Below are 12,894 nucleotides of genomic sequence, written 5' to 3'. Positions count from 1 at the left end.
TTTTAAATGAACACGGTTTGAGAGCTCAATTGAAAACATCTGCCTTTATCTCGGTTACGGGAAACTATTATTTGGTGATCGTGTAAACGCAAAGCTTCTCAAAAACAGTGACTAAAAAAGAGAAATGCTTCGATTTGTTTACACAGAGTTGCAAAAACATTTGACACTTATTTGTGCTTATCAGATCATATTCTTCCCTGTATTGGGTATAGAAACAAACATCTTGGCTTCAAATGCTGATCAGGTCATTTTAAAGCAATAAATAAGCATGGATGGATGGATCATAGATAGATAGATGGATGGATATACATGGTGTGATGATTAAACATGATGTAACTGTAAATGTAGGCTATAAGGATCATAGCCTACATTAGGCCATAGGTTACCATAGGCCTACATAAAATCATTTTACTTCGAAAAGCTTTCACTGATGATGACTAAATCAAGCCACAAGCGATGGCAAATTAGAAGAGATAAGCAATTATTTTAGCAGTTACCAAGAAAATGTTATTGATCAACTCTATGCTAAGCATAGGCAGAACGTGTGTGAAGCTGGGCAAGGCTTCCTCCTCTTCTGGCCACTGACTTTGAGACTAGCGTGGCATTTTCACTCAAACCACTGACCGCTGCTGCTTCTGATTGCTTTTAGAGGTAAAGCTTGCCCATAACTGCTGGTCAGTTTTCTCTGTAATAACAGCATTGGTGATTTGGCAACTTCACCAATGCTGTTATTACATAACTTCGCCTATCTGTGTTTGCACTCTGGATAGCGTCAAAGGTTTCTATTTACAACACGTTACAATTTTGTGAGACCGCGATTAAGATGAGTGACAGCTTTTTAGTGTTTAAAGGGCTCTTTAAAAAAGCTCTTTGTGTGCTTTTTATGTGAAATATTATTATTTATAGACTATACAGACCCATATTCAGAATTTGAATAAAACTTTAGTTTTTAATGCTTGGCCAGTGGCCACGCAAAGTATCGGGATTGACATACGCATATAAAAGCGGGATTCACTCTCGAAATAGCAATAACTGATATAGTGATGATAACCATATAGCAATGGATGGGACAAAAATATATGGCGAAAAACACCCCGGGCCTGGTCCAAACACAGGAATTGGCTAGGTAAGGCAATTAGCCAATTAGCCATGCCTAAGCATGCATAGTATGCTTACATTTCTGTTAAAATTAACAGTGTGAACGTAACCACTTTAATAACAAATAATTTATCGGGAGTGTTTATGCTTGGATGTTTAGGTTAGGCAACATGTACGCCTAACTTGAAACTATTTAATGGAAATCTATTTTTGTTTTTTAAAAGGGAAAAATCAGCTTGCGCTTGGAATTGGTTCCCTCCACTGTGGTGCCAAGTAAATTAGATCTGGAAGACGAGATGTCCTCATTCTACTAAATAATACAAATTCACGTACTAGCTACTCATTTTCTCAGAAATACGCAGGATTTCTTCGCTTCAGCTGCCATTAAAGTCATCCTTCAAGTTTTAAATAATTCAAATGTAAATGACAACGTTCAATAAATAGGAAAGCCTATTTTCACAAATATCTTCTGTAACCCTCATCAGACACTGTTTTGTCAGGAAAATTTTACTGGGGTCTGTGCAGTTGAAACTGTTGCATAAAGTAGCCTGAACAGATTGTCTGGTATTATTTATGACTGATGCATCACACTCCTGACAAAAATGCACGCCTTTGTGTAGGCTATTCATGGTCAAGGCTTACATCAATCAAACATACGTGATTAAATCACGCAGATGCAATTAATTATTCTGAGTGAATGTTAATGAGGTAATTACCAGAAAATGGGATTAAACAAAAACAACAAATCACAGTTGTTCAACGTGATGCCAAGCGGCTTCTTGCATTCGTGTTGGTTTTGGCTGTGCTCGTGTGGTCATACTCCAGCAGAGGGCAGTGTACACCCATGGAATTTTGAACGCATGACGACAAAAAACGCTCAGCGTGAAGCGTCTAGGCTTACGAAATCATGCTGTTGCATGTCATCTATCGCGTAGCTGAAAACCACTCAAGATGCATGTGCAATCATCATACAGATTTCATATGAGACAAGAAGTTTTTCCTTATAAAAATGTACATAGATTATGAACTTATTAACATCATGCAATCGAAAACAAATATAGCCACAAATACATCTAAAAACAAATACATAAAAAACTAACAAAAAAAATACATCTTTTAATTTAATTTTGTCTATACAAAATTAAATAAAAAAAATATAAATGTGAGGATTGTACACAGTACATTTTATAAAAAATTATGAATGCTTAAATTAAATCATCACTTATGGCTGTTTTTTAGAATGAAAAATCTGTAATGCATTTTTTGATCTAGAGAGCTCAGTTGGGCCCACGGGCAACTAAAATTGCCTGAGGCTCTACCATTATTTTTTCATCTTTTATTTTGGGGTAAATAAATACAGACGCTTTATAAACAACTGGCGTACAAGTATAGCCTACAACCTTAGTGTCAGGTGTTTAATTCACTCTACCACTTCTGGGTGTTTACTCTGAAACGCACATGGCATAGCCTATTAATTACTTAGTTTTTTCCTGATTTATAATTACAAATTTGAAAACTTTAATATAGCCTATACTGAAAATATCTCTGGGTTGAGACATGTCACACTTATGATGATGGATTATAAAAGGATTCCCTGAGTGACCTGTCACGCGCTTTGAACAAAGCGCTTCTTTTTGAGGGCTCACTAGTCCAATTTGTGTCAGATCAGGCTGTATAGTTAGTGGCAGCGTGTAAAGCACCTCTGGACCGCGTGCTGCTGGGCAGTGTAGGATATGTCACGATGAAGAAAGTGAGCTGAGTTTGGTGTGATCACTGCTCCACACTCACCGCAGCATAATGCCGCTGTCCTGACAGAGAAGGTGAGTCACCGTGCAAGGCTGCTCTTTCCCTGCCAGGACTCGGCGCCAAAGATTGGCCCACAGACCGACCGAGCTCGCACACTTCTGCAGCACCAGTCTGTGCCCACACCATCACCTCGATGTGTTTTTTTGTTCTGCGTCGCTTTGTCTTTAGTCTCTGTTGTTTGTGTGAAAATCCTCCTCTCAGCACTACGCCCCCTCTCAGGCAGGCGGGTGTCAACGGGAGGCGCTGAGATGGAGACTCTCACGCTGTTTATGGCTAGGTAATGGATAGCATCTCACTCCATGCGAACAAAGGGCAGAAAGCAGCCTCGTGTTCCTCTTTAGGGTTTTGCTCTGTCTTTGTGGAGCGTGAGAGATTCATCTCGCTTCTTTAATTAGGATAAAACGTTGCGATTTTAGCACAAAATCTGCCTAGTTGAATCTAATTAGCACTACACTCCAGGTAACCTTTATAGTGCTACTTGGGGAAGTATTGTAACGCTTGAGAAGACAGTCCCAAATATAATGTTTGAAACTTGCTTGCTGTATACCCACTGCGTTTGAGAACTAACAAAGCAAGAGTTTCTCATTCTCTCCCTCACAGATCAAACTGACATACAGAGGATTGTAATTTATTGGCTCTAAAATGTTAATATGGCCATAAGCCTTACTCATGAATTTTTGATAAGGGCCATGGCAGTCTTGTCACCTAAAATGTTAATGAGGTGAGATTACATTGGGCGGGAAGGTCCCTGTCAGCAACTGAACAAATAGTACGCACAGATGAGCTACATTTATAAGACTTTCTGACGAGAACAAGACAAGCAAAGGGCACCGGCATCTTTTCAGGTTGAGCCAAAATGATGGAGAACGGAGATAATGAATTGCACCAAGTGCATTTGCTCAAGGATAATGAATCATTTGTTTAATGTAATGTTGTAATTTTGCTCCACCTTGGCTACATGACTCTGAAATGGGTCACGATGTACATTTAATTAATCTCCTCCTGTCGGATGTAGTCTGAGCGTGTCGTCCTCGTGTCATGATGGCTACGTCATCAGCCTGGATCTAAAACAATAATCTGTTCTTATCTAAAACTTGAGGGTTAGTTGTTGGGGAATGACGTGCAGGGAACGATTATTCAAATCATTATATTCCTAATGTTCCAGTTCAATGAATTCGACAAATCCATCATTGATTCATCTCCATTGTTTTAAAGCTCCCACGCATTTTCACAGCACTTGCAGTTGTCACTCCCCCATGTCTTTAGCACTTTTTATTTCCTGAAGGCATTCGTTACCTTATATGCATCCTCTTGAATTAAATATTGGAACTATATTCAGCTATATTACTTGTATGCACTGAATTGACCTGTTAGAACATTCCACATCTTTGTGGCTCCCACTCAGATGTCAAATAAATAAATAAATAATAAAACGTTTCTGTGCTGCTTTCAGATGTTGGATAAAGGGATAACCTTGAGCGCCGGCATGACGTGACTTTGCTCTCCTCTTTTGCTTCAATTAAGTGGAAGTCTTTGAAAGAAGCTGCAATCCTTCATACTCAAATACCACCCCACCATCTGTCTATTTAATCAAATATGCGTGCAGATGAATCAAGCTTTTTGAGTAAGATGCATTTACAAGGCCTCGGAGGACATGCATTCTGGTCAGGCAAGAAAAGAGGTGTCGGGCAAGTTGAGGAGCAACATTACACGTTTCACAGGTGAAAAGAATGTGTACTGAATTGATGTTGATGATAGTAAGGGCCCGGGGGTGGGACAAGCAACTTTTTTTTTCCTGAGGCAATAACCTGAGGGGACCTAGTAGCGCACCTGATCATACTAACCTGAACTCATGAGAGAATGTTACTACTTCATGAGCTGATGATGTAGTATAAATTCTTATGATTTGATTTGTACAAAAACAGTTTTTAGGAAAAAACTTAAGCATAAGGTCCACCCAAACCCCACCTATAAATCTAACCCTCGGTGGGGCGTAAGCAGATTGTAAGAAAAATGTACAAATCAAATCTAATAAATTCAAACGAATTCACCACCGATTCACCAAACCGTAAAATAGTTACAAATTGCCTTGAGAGTATGTGTATCAGATGGGCTTTCATAGTAGTGGGCTTTAGCAAGAAAATGTTGTCATGAGGTCTAATGTCAGAGAAAGGTCACCCAAACAAATGTAATTCTGTCATTCACTCACCCTGTTGTTCCAAACCTGTATTACTTTCTTCAATGGAACACAACAGAAGATATTTTGAAAAAGGCTGAAACCATCTTCACAATATCTTTTTAATATTTTTTGTTTTCCACAGAAGTCTTACACTTAAGAACTTACATTAAGATAATCTAAATGATGACATAATTTTCATTTTTGTGTGACTATCCCTTTAAATCTTTGGCGAATTGAGTCTGGCTAGCATGAGAATCATTAGCATCAATATGCTAATGAAAGAAGCCTACAATACGAAGATAAACTTCATCTATAGGCTACTAGGTTCTTCAGTGAAATCTGAATATACTTTTTCTGTTTTCTGCCATTGTATATTTCACAGCCAAGGTAATGTCTGAAATGTTTTCTAAGCACTTAGTCTGCCCACATCACTATGTGGTTTCTGACAGTGGAGACAGTTATTAGGAGACTCAGATCAATAATACATGCTAAACACCAACTAATGCTCCATGGAGACAGACACCATTTGTTCATCCTGTGGCTAACATCCAATCTTGAGTTTGTAGTGAGTTTGGCTGGCACACTGATTTGGTCCTTCATCAAGCAACAGGTTACAGCCTATGCACAACCGAGATTCAATGCGTTATGGAAATGAGATCATTCTTTATTTGTTTAACGTTCCAAAGCGGAAGCCACGTGCCGAGCAATATTTTTGAGACTTTCATAGAATTTATTTTATCGACTAGCGGCAAACACACAAAAACAACGGAGCCAGAAGAAGTGAGAAGAGGTAGCAAACAAGCTTATTGCAGCCTTCCCTCAGAGAAACGCTTTCATCCTCATATTGCTCTAATGCTTCAAAAATCAATACCAGGCTGCCAAACAGGTCAAAATGCAATAAGTGTGCAATCTGTCCGGGAAATAACATTGGCAGAAGCCAGTGCCACTGTCCCGCGGGACTGCTCCTCTCCCTCGGCCAGAGAGCGCAGGGTTAATGCATTTCCCACATCACTGATCCCAGAGCAGCGCAGTGCTACGTCAGGCCACGCCATCTGAAATGCCAGATAACACGAAAAAAGACAATAGTTTGATTATCTCATTATGCGCTGATTGGCCCAACTGTCTGTTTCCTCTTCTGTGACCGTTTTCCTGTCTCATTTCCAGGACTGGACATCTCTGTGTCATGTTCTTTTTAGACCATTAGTCCACAATTAGAGCAAACGCAGAGCGCGCTGCAGAGGAAGTGACCATGCAGCGGTGTTCACAGTTGAGTGTGTGTCAGCAGGTCAGAGTTAGTCTCATGCCTCAAGACTCGCTTAAAACAATTCGTCACATTTTCTTTTAGCTCCAATGCTAAAAGAAAAAAAAATCCTTGATAGCGTTTCCATGACATTCCAAAACATGGAAAGAAAACATAGAGAGATTGATTACAGCAGTCAGAAGAGAAAATTGTTAAATTTGCCATCACTCCCTCAGCCGTTGTATTAGAATCACCCTCACAGCAGCGTTAATTCGTTTTTTGTTTTTGTTTCATTTACTGCCAAGATAATATAACACAATATGTTGCGTTATAAATGTTTATTACAATTTTTAAAAATACAAATGTGAAAAACTTTACTATATTTGTGATACGTCATCACACTCTGTGAAAAGGGTTCGTTATGTTCAGGATTGGACCTGAAGTGCACTTAATGTGCACTTGCGGTCTTGTGAACTTACAATGGCCACCGCATGTGTGGCCCACAAAACCATAGGGTGTCCCATTTGTCATTTTAGGTTTCAGAAGGGTGCTTGCGAGAGCCCCCTTTACGGCCGATATGCACACTCTTGCACTGAAGCAAGCCCTGCGGCAGACTTCTTCCTGACAGTCATAGGTCCAAATGGAACCATAAGCCCTGGTGATCTTCACATTCGTGACGGAATGGCGGCCATTGTAAGTCCACGAGACCGCAAGTGCACATGAAGTGTGGCATTTGGGACAGGGCTAAGAGGCATTACGTCACAAAAGTGTAGACTTGGAGGAAGATTGCAAGGGCTTAGGGTTCCATTTGGGAAAGGGCTGTTGTTACTGTATGTCAAAACCATCCTATGTTCATACATTTTCTAGAATTTGTTTGGCTCAGCAATGTTCCAAGAGAGCTGAGACTTTTCACTGTTTTTTTATCACTCCGCTTGTCTGTTCTTGTTGTTTTCTCAGATGCAGTGTGTATTATGGTGGGGATCTTTCAGGAACTCTTTCTGCAAGTTAAATCGATATACCCGTAACTCACACTCACATATTCCTACTTCCTTATATAGTAGGTGAAAAGCAATATGTGAGCTGAGTAGTATACCTCATGGGACAGTGCACTTCAGAATCTCACTGGAAGTAATTAGTAATCTGGGTTCTTTTCACCTAATATTTTATGAATACTGTAAATTCAGACATACTCATCTTTTACATATTTTTTTTTTCACCTATACTATATAGTGGGAAATATGCGATTTCAGATGCAACCTCAGTCTTTATGGGTGAATTATTGAATTATTGATTCGTTCACAACAATTACTGATCCTGGAAGGAAGCAAGTGACTGTTGCTATGAGTTATTCCTTGAACTATTTGTTCAAATCACTGATTCTTTCAGGAACGAATCAAGTGACGGCATTTATGATTAAGTCATTGAATCATTCCCCAAATGACTTTCATGAACTGTATTTATGGGTGAACCTGGAATGGAGCTGGAAAACGACTGGAATGTGATTACAGACCACTTTGATTACTGTCATTTTGCCTGATGCTTTTATTTCTTTTAGAGCTGTGTTGGTTGTGAGGTTGTGAAGTAATTTTGTTTTTTAAATCAAATAAGTTTTTTCCATTCTAATCCCACATCAGAACAAGTACTGTACTTTCATAAAAAAACAAAATTGTGTGATTCTTCGTCGAGCTTCATCGCACTCTTGATGTGAGTGTCTGCGTAAGCCAGACCTGTTTCCAGTGTTTTAACGAGACAGGAGATGTGGGCTTGTTCAGGGAAGAAGATTGTGCTGCCATGCAACAAAAGCAATCAGGGACTCGCTGCTTAGGCAGAGAGAACCATTGTACAGGTTGATTAAGTCTAAAAAAGTGTTCCCAGGGAAACGCAGGTAAAACTATTGAAATGGCTCAACTTGCGACCTTGGGTTTTTCTCATCTGTAAGTCAGGTGGTGAAGAATCACTAGCATTTTTTCTCCCATGCTGTTGCCCAGATGAAAACAGCACATGATGTGCACGAGTGGCATATTTTTCTGCTCTCACTGACTCAGCCTAAAAGGTAAATGGAATAAAGACTATGCCACAAGTATTTTGAAATATCCAAATATAATTCTTTTTTAAATGCATCATTACATTTTTAAAGCTGATGACATAGTTTTGACATGGTCAATTCATATGCAGCAGTCATTGCAAACTCTTATGCAAGTGAATGAGATCTGAATTTCAATTTGGACTGTTTACACAACCATCCCCCCAAAATGCAAATCTTATTGCTTATTAAAATGCAGCATACAATAAAGGAGGATCTATTACAAAACACTGGCAGGGTCTGTTTCTGTGTTATCATTGTGGAGACTGGGGTTAACCTATGAGGAAAAATTTCACCATCTTAGAGTGGGCTCAGAGCCATCAGCCAACTGCCCGGCTCAGACTGGGATGGCATTTTCATTCAACCTTAGGGTGACATCCTCATAATGGAAAGGCATCAAAAAGCTATCTGTAAAATGGAATGGATTTCAATCTCCGATGCCTGCATTGATATGCAAAATCGGTTCATCAACTGGATATAAATCTCTGTTAGATGAGTGTTGCCATTTCTACTGAATAGCCCCATTTTTCGGTCACTGAAGGATGAGACAAATATTTATACAATTTTGAATGACAGATTTTAGTTCATTCTAAACAGAAAAGGATGCCTTTATTTGTAAAGCTGATGCCTCAAATTCTCATTTTTGTAGGTAATTGAAAATACAGCATCTTATCATTCATCATTTTGCAATGATTCTTCATATTTATGAACACAAATATGAAAATATGGCATTTAGATGCATATGCATATAGGATCAAGAATAAGAATGGGAGTTGTAAAGAACTGAACGATTGGAATCTGATTCCCTTAGTTTTGCTTGTCTCTTGGTTTCATTAACAGTTTTTACTTTTAAGTGATATATATATATTTGGCAATCGAACTGCATTTCTTTGTCTCTCTTTATATATATATATATATATATATATATATATATATATATATATATATATATATATATATATATATATATATATATATATACACTATATAAAATAAATGCAGTTCAATTGCCAAATTATCAGATTATTTAAATACATAAAAAAAACTTGCAACATTTTCACTTGAAAATGTCCTATCCAGCATGTCACACCCAGCAAGCAGGAAATACAAAAGCAAAGGAAATGGACAGTAAAACCAAATAAAAACAAAATCATCTAATCTCTTTTTGAGAGCCATCAGTCATACTATTATTCTCTTAACCCCACACTTCTCCTCCCCTGCTGCAATTTTCCCTGATGTTTCTCCAAGGATGAGACAACATGAGCCATCTCAGTAAGAGCAATTACAGAGAGAAGTGTCACTAAGAGTTTTTTATTTTCCCTCATGCCTCAGATAAAATTACTTTTATTGCTGTTCTCCTTCTCCCTCTGAAACCCATAATCAAAGAATATTTCCTAAGGGTGGAAACACTTGGCTAGGTTTTACATTTGTAAACTTCATTAAATAAATAAAATGTCTGTCTTTTATTGCCTCATATTGCGGGATTTACGGGAAACAATTAAAGGGCAGCAAATGACAGTAATTTTTTGCAAAGCAGAGAAATGTTTATCAAAGCTAATGTTTCTAGCTTAGTGTTTCAGCAAAAAGTATTTATTTTTTATTTTTTATGAAATGCTCTATAATAACATTCACAATGATCTTTATGAGGTTCTGGGGGTGGATCACATGAATCCAGTTTTGGCAGAATGATTTATTTGAGTTTTATGCTTATTGCATGTAAACGTGGAAGGCAACTTCTGTGTTTCATGTTATGCATTTCTCTATTCCATTTCCCTGGCCATGAGATGTTATGAAGCACCTTTCATTTTAAAGGGTAAATCACCTAGACTATTTAAAAAGCAAATAATTTGCTAAAGTAAAAGATAATTTCCCGTGATCACCTAAAAACTAAGAAGAATCATCATCATGGCTGAATTCAATATCATTGTAACAGAAATATGGCAGTGTACACTGTAAAAATAAATATTGTTGGTTTAACTTAAAGTAAACCAATCAACAGAAACTCAAAATATTATCTAAGTTGATTTGACTAAAGAAAAATGTTGTGATAAACCATGTAAATAATATTTTTTTTGTTAATCAAAGTACAGTGTACTTTCTCGCAAAGACATTTAAAGTTGTTTTCAATACATAATTGAGTGAATATGAATACAAAATAATGGATAAATATTACATTAATATCCGACAAGCCTCAGTGACTTATTATTGAAAACCCCAAGACTCCCTGACTGTCTTTTAGGTCCACCTTGAGATTTACTCACAGTTTACAACACACTGTGATCAATGTTAGCCCATTCTCTGTGAATATTGCCAATATATCACTGCATTATTATTATTTCTCTGTTTGAAGATGAAGATCCTCTCTACGGAACAGTAATTGATGTACTTCTTCATGCCACACCTGCTCATGACTTTCCCTCTCAAGCGTTACTATGGAAACCATTTCAGCCTGCATCATATTCAAACCTCATCTCAAAAAGTAGTATTTTTGGTTTACCAAGTAAACAAGGCATCAAAGATTAATATTTGTATTGCATTTACATAGTGTTACAGGGAAATACTCTCAGATGGAAAATATAGGTACTTTACCACACTCATGGGGGTCATCTCATTGGCAAGAAGAAGCCTTCATAATACATAACTGAAAACCATCAGCAATACATTTGCCAAACATGATGCATATTATGAGAGTAATTCATTTCTCGGCTCTTCTAGCCTTACCATTGATCCATTGTATCATCTCAGGCTATTTAGCAGCACTGTAAAAACTGTGTGCAAGTGTGTGTGTGTGTGTGTGTTTGTATTTAATTGTCTGCATGATTTATGGCATCAGGAAATTACAGAAATAGAGCCATTTGAAACATAGCCTATACTTTGAGCTAATGTGATTGTTGCTTAATGTGTATCCCAGTGTATTTGAATTCTTGGTTGTTATTCAAAGCAACATGCTTTCGAGGCATCACAAGCAAAGCATTCTCGTTATCTGAACTCAATTCGCATTTGACGCCTCGTCACATTTCACATTTCACTTTACCAATTTATTATTAGAGGAGACTTTGATATAATTTCCCTACATTTGTACAAATTACAAATTATTTTGAAAATAACTGTAAAATAATGTCATGTACAAGAGTGTGTAATGACGCTGGTGCTGACAACTGAAATAGACCTAGGGAGACTAATAAAAAACAAAAATACAATGAACTACAACAAGTTATCCAAGACAGGAAGTAACACAAAAGTCCCCAAACCTACACAGATCACATATGACAGAGTGCTGTTGTTACAACCTATAACCTACCGCTGTGGTGGGACAACAGTCTAAATGTATATGTTTATTTTGTTATTATATCATTTTTACCCATCCCCATTAACCCCTTTACCCAACGTTACCCATTTTATTGTAATTCAAGAAAGTAAAAAAGAAAAACCCGGGACACTTAATTCAGCAAATAACAGAAAACATGCAGAAAGAATTACTAAATAAATACATTAAACATGGACTAACAATTTAAAGTATTACTTACATTTTTTTAGACAAAACAAATCAGTAAATGTTGGTGTCCACACTGTCCCATTTTGTTTTGATAGTTCCAGTAGAAGTAAAATGAAGAAAGTAGCTTTACGATCCTCCCTATTTGCTCAGACATGATATTTTTAATCATTTAGATGAAAAAGAGAACCTGTTCATTCAGATTATATAAATTCTGCCCCTTATAAATTAATAAATTACAAATATAGCTGCCAGCAGCAATTTAGGAACCACGAGTTATGCAAGCTTGGCTAGGAGCATCATTAAAGACATTTTAGATGATTTTTGTCAAAATGGCTGAAAAATCTTTAATAGAATCACTAGTAATATGATAATTGCTTATCACTTTTGACCAATAGGTGGCACTGTGAACAAATTGATGTGGTGTGGTCAGCGTGGGGCGATGATGACACATACAGTTTGGTGTCAATATGCCAAAGCCTTGCTGAGATAAATTGTTGATGCGTTAAACGATAATGATTTGGTATAACTTTGGTCTGAAGATGATCAAATTTCATAACTTTCCCACAAGCAATTCTATGGGCTACCATAGACTTCCAAGGTGGAAGAAGAAGAAAAAGATGAAGATGACGACAAAGACTAACAGATACAGTAGGTGACTACACACCTTCGGTGCTTGGCCCTTAAATATTGATAAATGTTTGTAAGAGTTTGTTTATACAATTTTGTTCAGTATCTTCTAGATGCATAATAAAGAAACTTCTACAATGTTCTCTATCTGGCTGTAATGAAGCCAACTATATGCTCCTAATGTGTTTGGACTCTTTACATCATACTTATATCAGTTGTTCTGACACAAGTCAGACATTTTCATTCAGGCTGAAACATTAGACAAAAAAAGATGCTTGAAAAGAATGCAAAGTATATAGTAAAAAGAAATATAAACTGGAGATTAAGACAAGTGTGTTGGACAGATTGCGTCAAACTTCGCTTCT

Source organism: Scardinius erythrophthalmus, assembly GCF_964197995.2.
Source record: "Scardinius erythrophthalmus genome assembly, chromosome: 9".
NCBI classification, from domain to species: domain Eukaryota; kingdom Metazoa; phylum Chordata; class Actinopteri; order Cypriniformes; family Leuciscidae; genus Scardinius; species Scardinius erythrophthalmus.
This window is presented reverse-complemented; position numbering follows the sequence as displayed.